Here is a 12430-nt window from a genome sequence, read left to right as displayed (position 1 = left end):
TAAAACTCTCGTGCTTTATAATAATAATAATAATAATAATAAGTATAGGTAAAAAGCTTAAACGATCATCCAAACCGAACCAAACTAAATTAAACCAAAGATTCATGTGGTTTGGCTATTAATTATTCGTATTTAATTTGGTTTGGTGCTTAATAAAAACAATGAATTTATGGCAAAAAAAAAATAAAAATAAAAAAAATGAATTGATTTAGTTCATCCATAACATCAATTTGCATTTGAGCCCCTCCCACTGATTGGTATTTGTCCTTTAACGGCTTTTTTAAGGAAAATTTATTTACATTGCACTTCTTAGGATCAAAAGGGTAGTAGTATGGAGGTAAGATTGCTCATTTCATAGCGGCATTTGCCTTATGCATCATCCTAAAACCCGAATTCATTTGAGGTCTTGAGGTCCATATATTTAGAAATGGATCTCATAACCCTAAATATATTAAGGTCGTTGAATCTAGCATGATGAGTCAATATTTCCCGTTACACGATATATATATATTGTGTCAGCTGTTGGTGAGTTTATAGTTTGTCTCACATCGGTTGGATAAATAGCCTGAGAGTTTAATATATAGGCTTGGACAAACCTCCCCTTCTGAACTAGCTTTTGAGGTTGAGTTAGGTCCAAGTCTCATTTCTTAACATGGTATCAGAAACCAGGTTCCGACCCTGACCCAGGTTCCACCGTTATGTGTTGGACTGCCCATAATTGGGTCCGTCCGTCCCATAGTTGGACCATCCGTTAATATCTTCACGTTCCTGTCGTTTCATTCCTGAACGTGCGAGGGGTGTGTTGGTGAGTTTAGTTTATCCCACATCGGTTGGGTAAATAGTCTCAGAGTTTAATATATAGGCTTGGACAAACCTTTCCCTTAGAGTTTAATATATAGGTTTGGACAAACTCCACTCTTGAGCTAGCTTTTGTGGTTGAGTTAAGTCCAAATCTCACTTCTTAACATCAACAACCTTGCATATATAAACTATAGTTACATAGTGATCACCGACGACATGTGTCTTTTTTCCCAAGTGAAATGTTCGTCAGACGATATTTTAATTACAATTAACACCCCTTAGGAATTTCTCAATATCTAACCTCGAATTCTTAGGTTAAATTAATCCACCTCTTTCCAATCAAATGACCATATTAAATTCTAGTCACACTTAAAATATTTCAAAAATTACAAACATATATAAATTAATCGGATCGAAAAATTATATGAACCCTATCCCAATGTTGTAATAAAATTTTTTACATATTTCCTATTATAATTTGGATAGAGCATATGTGAGATCGTCTCACGGATATTTATTCATGAGACAAATTGACCCAATCCAAATACACTAGTAGAAAAATCGCGTAAGAATTTGGTTAATAACCGAAGCCGTAGGAACTTAATTACCGAAGTAGTGTCACGTGAAGTAATAGGGTACGTTTTTACTTCGCTGAATCGCCGAAGTCTTATACCTTAAATTACCGAAGTCTTTGGTCATTTTGGGGGGGCAGAATTGGACCGGTGCCAAATTAAAAACATATATTTTACTTCGCTCATTTCATAAGTTACGAAGTCAAACATATGCTTATACTTCGGTAATTAATGAATTTAATGCAGTAACAACTATAATTATACTTCGGTTCGTATACGAAGTGAAAGATTGTGTTTTACTTCGTTAATTTCTTTTATCACCGAACTAAAATGCAATCTTCTACTTCGCTTATTAATGAAATACTGAAGCCTTATAATAACTTTTACTTCATCAATTTCATTAACATACGAAGTGATATAATATCTTTTACCTCGTTAATTTTCTATATCACCGTAGTAAAATGCATTCTTCTAATTCGTCTATTAATGAAATTGTCGAAGTAATAGAATTTGTTTTACTTCAGTATTTTGATTAATATACAAAGTAGAAGATAATGATTTACTTCCATATTTGTCGATTACTACAATTGCCGAAGCAATAGAATACATATGACTGCATCATTTAAATCAACGATGAAGTAAATTCTTCGATTTACTACTTTGATACTAAAACTACCGAATTAATAGAACACATTGCTTGTAAATTAAAATTTAAGTACAATAATGCCATAAATATATTTTTGAAACTTAAAAATATACTAATAATAAATTCATCCCAAAACAACAAGCATACATAAGTCAACAAGTCTATCCACCAAAATAATGCGAAATTATATGCACATATCCACACGTACTTTCTCAAAACTAAACGTGTACACATCCACACGTATTTCCGCAAAAGAAATTACTATCCCAACGTGAATGACATATTTAAGCACCTACATGCGAGTAGACAAATTCACTCCATTCACTTCTAACTTCGTCAAATTGTTCTTGAATGTAACACTGATTCTTGACGCATCCTGCAAACTGAAATTCAAAAAAAGATAGGAATGTCACGGTAAACCAACAAGGCAGCAGTTGCAAACTGAAATCCAAAACAAAGAATAAGCAACAACCTATTTGGTATGCATGCTGACATGTATGATCAGCTTGTTATGAGTTTTAAAACTTGCCACAAAAATTGTTATAGCTCCCTTGCTGTTGGAGAGACTTCCCCATGATTGCTCAAGAAACGTGTTTCTTTTCTCGTTATAATCATGATACGTGGCCTCGACCCAAAATAATTTGTAACTATTTTAAAAACCAAGGACCATCACAAACATTATAGTAAAGTGAAAACAAAATCGATTTCATGACAAATAATACATGGAAAATTTGGTCATAATATCAAATTTTCATATAGATGAAGTTGATTTCAAACTGCATTAAGAACCAGAATAAATATTTATGGTCCAAAAAAATGCATCATTGGTAGCAGTATGTCCATGACTCCTCACACGACATATTATCACATAAAAAAAATAGGATAAACATGATGGTGTAATACGGTATAATCATGGTGATCAAAACAGCGTAAACCACACTCCGTTCCACACTATCAGCAAAATCTATAAATCGTGGTGATCAAAACAGCACACACTTGACTCCATACGTTACTGTCATGTCCATATTAACAGGTACAAAATTTTGAATTCTAGAAATAATAATTCATTCCTGCATAGCGGAAAAAAGTCTCCAAACAAGAAAATATTATAAAGCGTAGAAAATTTTCTCTATCCAAACATACTCATGATAATAGAAAAGAGTGTTCTGACTGAACTTGAAAAAATGCATCACATGATAGAAGGCAGGGGAACACAGAAAAATATTCCTGACAACAATTCTAAGATAAGCAGCAAACTTTGATTATGACCACATTTCAAGACAGGAACTTAACCCATTCACCTAACTATCTGCAGTTTATGTCATAAAACATAAAGAAAGCTGGATACACTATAGAGGCGAGATAGATAAGGCTTCAAAGAATGAGAAGTGAACAAATGAATTTATAGGTGCAACCACCAGCAACATTAGCATTTAGAAAATTAGATACCTGTTTTGTCTTGTAGGTAATAATCTGATACACTGAAAGAAGGTTATTGCATTCAGGTCTTCCAGGATTGTCAAATTCCAAGCTGTGTGATCCAAAAAAACAATGATAGGTTACAACATAAGGATTTACCTTGGGCACTAAAAAAATTATAAAAATAGAAGAATATTGAGTCGATAACAACTAAAACAAGCAGTGTCATAACAAATAAATAGAAATCAAACCCGACAATGAATCAGTCTTGCAACGTTTTATTTTGTTGGCTATTACCTACAAAACCAATAAACAAAGTTACATTAATATGAAGATCTAAAGATGATAGCTGGAACCTGAACTATAAATGATCTCTTATACAAAGAAGCATGAAAAGATACAAATACCAATCAATCCAAGATTCCTTATCATTTATCAATGGTCTAAAAACACACAAAAAAATCAAATATTGTTTATGTAGCAGCTAATTGAATACATAAACTGGCACCAAGAAAAAGAAAATTAACCTTATGTTTAACTTTGACCATCCTGATCTGGGATCAGAGCTGGGATCCCAATCCTCCTCACTCAATTTCATGATTCAATCAATAATACTCCATCTGATTTCGACAAGCAAAAAGGAATAACTCACAATCCAAACACAAATATCAGCGAAAAAACTTTCCTCAACAAAACACGATCAAAACCCTAGAAATCTAAATCGAACAAAAAAAAAACAGAGAGAAATTGGAACAAATCCCAGACCTTGATAGCGAGATGCTTCCGAGGAACCTTCCCATCGGTTGACTTACGCGCTGTTTGCTTGGTTCATGCTAAAGCTCGTCGATTCTACGCACCAAATTTTCCGAAATTCACAGCAGTCGCAACCTCTTTCTCGGCCTTTGATCGATGCATCCACAACTCCTAACGCACTCGATCCCCATTACAAATATACAAATACTAGAGGAAACAAATAAATTCTATAGAGAAGAGGGAAAATCAGAGAAGGAAAAGAGAGGGAGAAATTATTTGGTGAAAGTCTGTACACAGAACTAAAAAAAATTCTTCCCGGGTTTATTTTAATGCGATTAGATTTCTCGCTATGCTTCTGCGACGCGTAAGACTTCTTGCTATGTTTTAGCGATACTGAGTAGTGTGCGCGTAGCCAAATGCTTACATTTTGCGACCCATTAACTTTGCCCTGTCACCAAATGATCCAAAATGAAGGTGAGGAAACTTTTCTATTTTCAGCGACGTTGAGCGTGTTGTGCGTCGCCACATGCAAGCATTTGGCGACGCTTGCCGCATTATGCGTCAGAAAATGTCAAGATTCTTGTAGTGAATTTGTTAGGTAATTGTCAAAATTCTCAGCTCGTTTGGTCCATTTTTGTAAATTGGGAAACTTGGAAACACTGAAAATTTACATGTGTATAGTCAGGAAAACAATGCGGTTAAGGAAATAAATTTCGATATTCTACAGATCATTCATATATGAAAGAATGATACGATACAATACAAGGAACCCCAAAAAACATGTGTTCATAGAAATTATGTACGTATATGATATACCAAAAGTACAGAGAAAGTATGAATAGAAGATTTAAAAAAATCAAATAAGAACTGACCTTTGTAAGTCCAGATGTTTGAGGATAGCTTCATCTGCATTTTGGTTCTAGTAAAAAAGTAAAAATCAATGTTTAAGGATGAACACCTCAAACAGCCAAGACTAGCATAGTCTATTACCATATTTCTTGTAGTGTGCCTTGTAGATGAGATTTCCTTGAAAACCACCAGTCACCATTAGATTGTCCTTAACAGTCATGGTGCTTATCTGAACCCTTGTCACAGGTTGATCATCAAGATGTTTCTGCAGACAGGCTAATACATTCAACACTCCAAAATAGCTGGAACAAGGGAACTCCTAATACAGGCTAATACATTCAACACTCATTAAATTCCTGTCATATACTACAAAATAGCTTGAACAAGGGAACTCACCAGGGATATCACGATAGGTTTAGCGATAATTAGGACCTCTTTACCTCTCCTAAGAAAAGAAGACCAGTGCATCACATAATAGTTTTGATAAGATACACATCATGTTTTGAGGTTGCGCACAAAAGATTCCTCAACTGAAACGCATGACCATCCAGTTAAAAGGCTTGTAAACTTTATCATAACCACATAACATACAGAGAACTGAGTAAAGTCCAGTCAAGATAGTGCGACAAAGAAACAGAGAATTTAAGAGTGTGGTCAGAAATGAAATGGACAAACACAACGTTCCAGTTTTGAAAAGTCTGAACAATGACACATTCACAATATAGTTTAGCGAGAGAATCATGATGTATGTAACCTATTAAAAGACTCATGTTAACAGTGATTCAAAGACAACAAACCATTTCCCAGCGCAATAACTTTTCCATTGACTCTATACATGTACGTTTAAATTTTAGAAGATTAGGAAATGTTGGAATGCAAGACTAAAAACTAAAAAGAAAACCTATAGGTCAATGTTGAGTAAGAAGCTCAAAACTCAAGCTATTTCATCTTCAAATCACTTCACCCTGTAAAACCATGTTTGCTGCTTTCATTTAATAATGCTGCTACTAGTGGCACTGTAAATAAAAAAAATACATTTTTTAATCAATTGTAGTAATTCGATTGAATAGTTTCACTCAATAAATTTTTTTTAGCTATATTAAATAAATATTATTGTTGCAAGAGGGATAGGAAAAAAAATATTCAATTGATATTTAATTTCGACAAGCTGTTGTAATAATCTATATTACAACATGAAAATATCTAATGCTCACAGGTGTCAGGTTGGCAATACAAAAAGACAGAAGCACTACCGTATAGTAGATCAAATTTAGCACAGGATGGTCCAGTCTGAATCAAATGCTGATAGCATAATCTGCATTATAATGGCATACTTCAGTCAGACTAATTAATTATAGACTAATTAATTATAGTTAATCAAATGTACTCACGATGGACGAACAATCATGAGCACAGTGTATTTCTTTATTTCTCACAGTTCAAGAAGGTTATGCTATTTTAAAAATAATGTTATTGTGAGGAAATTTTTTGAATGCATGTTACGGAAAATCTAGTGTATTAGATTTAAGCCTACTCGAATTTTCAAGACTATTATGATAGAAGTTTTAGGAATTTTGTCACAATCAAGACCTGTTTGCTATACATTGTCATCAGATACTTGAAGCGGACAAGGATTACTGGAAATCTATAGCGTACGAAGGAATTCCCCGAGGAAGGATATAAAGGAACAGGAAAAGAAGCCTTGAATTAAAAAAACAGAGATTTAAGTTTATTTTTAAAACAGAGAATGCGACAATACCTTTTCACCTTGAGATTCTATGGCAGATGCTTGGGAGAAAGAAGAGAAGACAAGCTCGACCCGATAACCCTCAACTACAAATTCTTCGATGTGATTTCCAAATGGCAAAGCTCGACCCGATTAACGTAAATACCAGCAGCAGAAACTCAAAATCGATTTAAGAAAAGGCGATGGAAAATGACTCAGAAATAAGCTCGACCCGATTAATGCTTAGAGTCGATTACAACGAAGGGAAAAACATAAAATCGAAAGTGCCATAATCGATTCAAGAAAAGGAGGGAAGCTTAGAATCGGTTACAGGGAGATAGAAGATGATGTATGCATCGATGAGTTTCTCGATGAGTTTATCGATTAGGGCATCGATCTGTGATTTTACATCGATTACAACTGATTTGGTACAAAATGGGATTTCCACAACTGCATCAAAGAAGATATATTTAAATTGTATAAGAGGAAAAACAACAAAAAAACAGGGGAAAAAAATTGAGGCTTTCTCTTCCACAGGGCGACGGCAGAGCGGCGACGCTTTTGCACTTCGTTGAACTTGGTCATCTCCAAATCGGTAATGGCAAGAATGGGAAAATAGAGATTCTTACATAGATTAATGGTGAGAATGGGGAATCCCTAGAGCTGGCGGAAGTGATGGAAGCAGGCGAACATCGATCTGTAGGGGTGATAATGGGGAAGCCCTAAATGGATTTCACTTGAGATCGAGAGAAATTAAGGACGAGACGAAGCAGGGTGGAAATAAAAATAGAGAATTGTAAACGGATAACCTATTACTTTATCAAATAGAAATTAAAAATTTTATTTTTATCTTTTTACTTCATCAAATTTAATTTGGTGAAGTAAAAAGTCACTTAAAAATTTAAGTGAAGCCCGTTTTTTTAATTGATGAAGTCTAATGTACATTTTACTTCGTTGATTTTTTAAAACCACAGTAAAAAACTATGTATTACTTCGGCAATAATGATCGCCGAAGTAAAAAATAGCGAAGTAATATGCAGAAATTCTACTAGTGATAGAGTGAAAAATTATAATTTTGACATATAAAGTAATACTTTTCATGGATAGAATTCGATTTCTCATCAAAATTAATACACTACTCGATCAGCATGAGAGGTTTGACAGACCTCCTATCGACTACCAGTATATTAATAAAAAAATAATGGAACCAACCCGAGCCTCATGAGATATAACTATGACTTTTATGTGTGTATATATATATATATGCAGTTTTGCTATGGTGAGCAACTACCGTGAGCACTTCTGTGAGCACCGCTGATGTGTCATCTTATGTATTCAATAGGTAAATGCCACGTGAGTAGGTGCTCACATACGTATTTACTGTGGTTGTTCACCATATCAAAACTTATATATATATGTATGAATGTATATGTATATATGTATGTATGTATTAAAGTGAGCTGTTATAATATGCCTGCATTCCAACGAAAGATGACATAAAATAGTGGTTTGCCAGCTAATTTAATAGAGAATCCACTAACTTCCATTCCACGAAAGTTGTATCTTAATATATACATCTCAACGTGCAATGCCAAATCAAATGACCTCTCCTTGTCTGTCTTTTTCTTGCACACACACCACACACTCGCAACTAATTAACTATTTATTATTATTTTTTCAAAAATAATAATAAATTCCAATATTTTATTTTGTAGTTAGTTAGTTTGTTGCATGTACTTGATGATGGCTATAAATTTCAGTGAATTATTTAAATTTAAATTGAATATATATATATATATATCGAAAAAGAATGAATAAACATGATTCGACGTGTCTCAATTCAATTGCGCTCTTTAAAACGACAAGAAAAAGCACCTTCTAATTAAAAACATGCGATTTTTTATGTCAATATTCTACAATTTTATAAGAAAATATTCAATTCGAAATGGAAATTGGAACCTAATTCAATATAGTAAATAAAAAAAAAACGTTATGTATTAGTGATGGGATTAAGAAGCCGCCCATGCACATTGCACGTGGGATATATTTTAATCTTATGCACAATTTACCAACATAATCAAATTTTTATATATAAAAACGAATTTTTTTAGTAGTTCACAAAAATGTCCTAGAGAATTGCTACATGTTTAAGCAAGAGAAAAAGTTTTGTACTCGTCAACCATTTATTACACGGTGGTAACAGAACATCAATGAATCTGTTAGAAATACCAATAAAAAAAATTTAAATATTCTACGAAAATGCGACGACTTTGTAAAGCAATAACAGATATCCGCAGTCACAATCTTTTCGTGAAAAATGTTTAGGATCAAGAACACAATGTGACCTATACATATAGGTAATGCAGTCATGCTAGATCCGGTCACGGTTACAATAGATAAGGCACCGAACGGGGCCGATTGTATCCGATACCGAGGTAGTTAGAAGGCGTGAGCGCGAAGTTGCATGATCCGGCAGGCAGACAAGAGAGACCTAGGTCCATAAAAAACGGAGTGCTTGTCATTTTCCACGCCGTGGGTCACCCTCACATGCCACCCCATGTGAACCTCCAACGTTTTCCTTTCATTCCCCATAATTAATTATTATTTTAATTCTTATCTACATATATAATCTCTTAATAATTTGATTAAGTAACACCAATATATTTATTTATATATTGTATTAGACAGTAGAATATGGACCATTGGCAAAATTCAATTTTAATATATATGTATTTCATATTTGAAAATAATGCCTCTTTTTCGTATTTATTGATTACTTTAATCCTCTAATTTGGGCAGTCATTAACACGTAGAAGATGAAACTATAATTTTAAATTTAGAAAGAACGAATTCATTTTCTTTAATTATGTTCAATCTAAAATAGATGAAAATATAGAAGTTGATCAAAAAAATAAAGTTAGGGACGATTATTCGGCCATTAGGCATATAATAGCTCAATTATTTTTCAATTCGTGATTTGATTATAGTACGTAATTAAACACATACTAGTTACACGGTTACTTTCATGTCCAAATTATGTTTGGTTTGAAAATTGGAGTTAGATATATTATGGAGAAAGTCGCCAATATTATAACAAAAGTAAAGTACACTTTAAAGTCCATCAAATATATATCTATATTATATAATAATACATCAACCCTTTAGAATAATTACCTAGATATTTAATGGATGGTTAAAAATACACATTATTTCATCCCATTAAAGTTTTTATGACAAACTTATTTTAGGAAATTTGAAAATTACTAATAATTTATTAATCATAATCAATATCTTAAAAATTTTCTTTAAAAACTCAGAGATTTTTTAAAAAATATTTAATTAGATGAAAAATACATACACGCGAATTATTGCGTACGTGGTTTGCTAGTGTGAATATATATTCATACATGTCTTGTAAGTTAGTCTCTTTTGAATTTTAATAATACAATTTGTCAAATTTTAGTTTTCATCTAGTAGTTTGAATTTTTTTTTGGGTTGGTCTTTTTTTTGCTGAGGCCCCTAAACCATATAATATGGCTCATCTGATATTGATTTTCTCTTTCTAAGCTCATGTGACGGGAATAAAGAATATATTACACATTAAAATCCACAAACAAGTTTAAAAATGAGAAAATAAGTTTTTTGGTCCAGTAACTTTATTCCATTTTGGTTTTGGTCCATTAAATTTTTTGATGTGGGTTTTGATACACTAACTTTGCATTTTTAGTGTTTTTTGGTCCAATTGCATATGTATCAGCTTCTGATTGGTCCACTTCATCAGCCATAAACCTATTAGAAATTGACACGTATGCAATTGGACCAAAAAACACTGAAAATACAAAGTTAGTTTATCAAAACCCATATCGAAAAAGTTAATGGACCAAAAAACTTATTTTCCCAAAAAAAAAAATCTCTCATTGTGAAATGTTGTTGGAGTTTTGCTTTATTTTATCTCGTTATTGTTGCTTAGATGAATTTTAATGTGTGCAACATATAGTTTTCCCATAAATTGAGACACACAGAAGAAAATCTGTGTGAAATAAGTAATATTTGGTGGATCCATTTGCTTTCGGCAAAAAAATACAAAAAAAAAACTCGTATAATATTTAATTATCATTTGAATAACAATTATATATGGAACTATACTAAATATATAATTTGTTGAGATAATATGTGAATTTTTGAACTTTTGAAAATAGTTGAGATATGAGTAAATTATAAATTTATTTTTTAAAAATTTATTAAATAAAATATTACGTTTCTAAGTTGATAGGAGTTTTTTTATAAAAAAAACTATTTGATGTCACAAATTCGAACCACTAAATACCTCAGTCTTTATATATAAAGTTGATAGGTTTATTTTATAGAAAAATCCAAGTTGCGAGATGAAAATTGACAAATTATATAATTAATTAAACCAAAATAGACCAAACTAAAATTACAAATTTTCCCCACTAATTATATCTGCACATAAGTTGGAAAAACTGCATCAAGAAATTAAACATGGTAGCATAAAATAATAATTATCCTATTCGACAATAATAATGAGTACTATACATGCAATCTCTTAATAGTTACCTTTGAGCAAATTAATTAAACACGAGAAAATGTACGGATTGCTGCTTGTAGAGCCTATATGAGGTAGTGTTTGGGAAAACTTCTTAAAAGTATTTCTCAGCTTTTTTGTTAACAAAAATTTGAAATTTTGTAAAATTTTGTTAACGAAAAGCTGAGAAGTGCTTTCTAAAAGCTCTCCCAAACACTACTTAATCATATTGCAGTAACAATACATGGATTTATGTAGATAACGTGGAGCTCGTTTGAAACCAAGATTTCAAGTATGAGACGAGATCTTGAGTTCAAGACTCAATTGTAACAATCCTCTTCTCCAATTAAAAAAAAAAAGATTATAGGATTTCTCATTAACAAAATTAGAATTTACATTTTTTTTTGTATACAGAAAACATCGAATATACTTAATAAAAAAATGCTTAATTTTGCATATATATATATATATATATATTTCGATGTGACACATAACTCAATTAACATAATTTAATTTGTTTCTTTTCTGCTAATATTTTTTTAAAAAAACCAACATTTGTTGGTTTGAGTTCTAATTAAGGAGGAATGATGCTAAAAGACATTCAATACCGGGTATATCGATATTTACATCGATTATATTACGAGATTTTTGTATTCATCAATGTATCATAAGATTTTGATAAATATATTTTTTGTATTTGGATTTTTGCGAAGTAAAAATTGATGTGTAATTATTGATCTACACATCACTCATCAAAGAGCCATTCCCCTTAAACAAGATCTCAAATTCGAGTTGTCCATCATCAAAATGACAAAACTCAAATTCGGATAAGTCTCGCCCATGGCCGCGAAAATTACAATTTGGTTTTTAACTTGCCTATATTTTTAATACAGAAATGCAGTAAAATAAGTTGGTCTTTGTTTTACTTTAATCCTTAAGGAGAATAAGGATTAATTACTGGTTAGAATTGCAAATTGAAAATATTTAGTACTAAAATAACATTTGAAAACGAACAGGTTACGTAAAATTACCGTTTAATACTTGAAATTAAATGGTAAAATATAAATCAGTATTGCATTAGTTACTTGCATATAATATATTTATACCTATTTATTAAG

The sequence above is a fragment of the Henckelia pumila genome, chromosome 3, assembly GCF_033568475.1.
Source record: "Henckelia pumila isolate YLH828 chromosome 3, ASM3356847v2, whole genome shotgun sequence".
Taxonomy (NCBI): Eukaryota; Viridiplantae; Streptophyta; class Magnoliopsida; order Lamiales; family Gesneriaceae; genus Henckelia; species Henckelia pumila.
Note: the sequence above shows the minus strand (reverse complement) of the source record.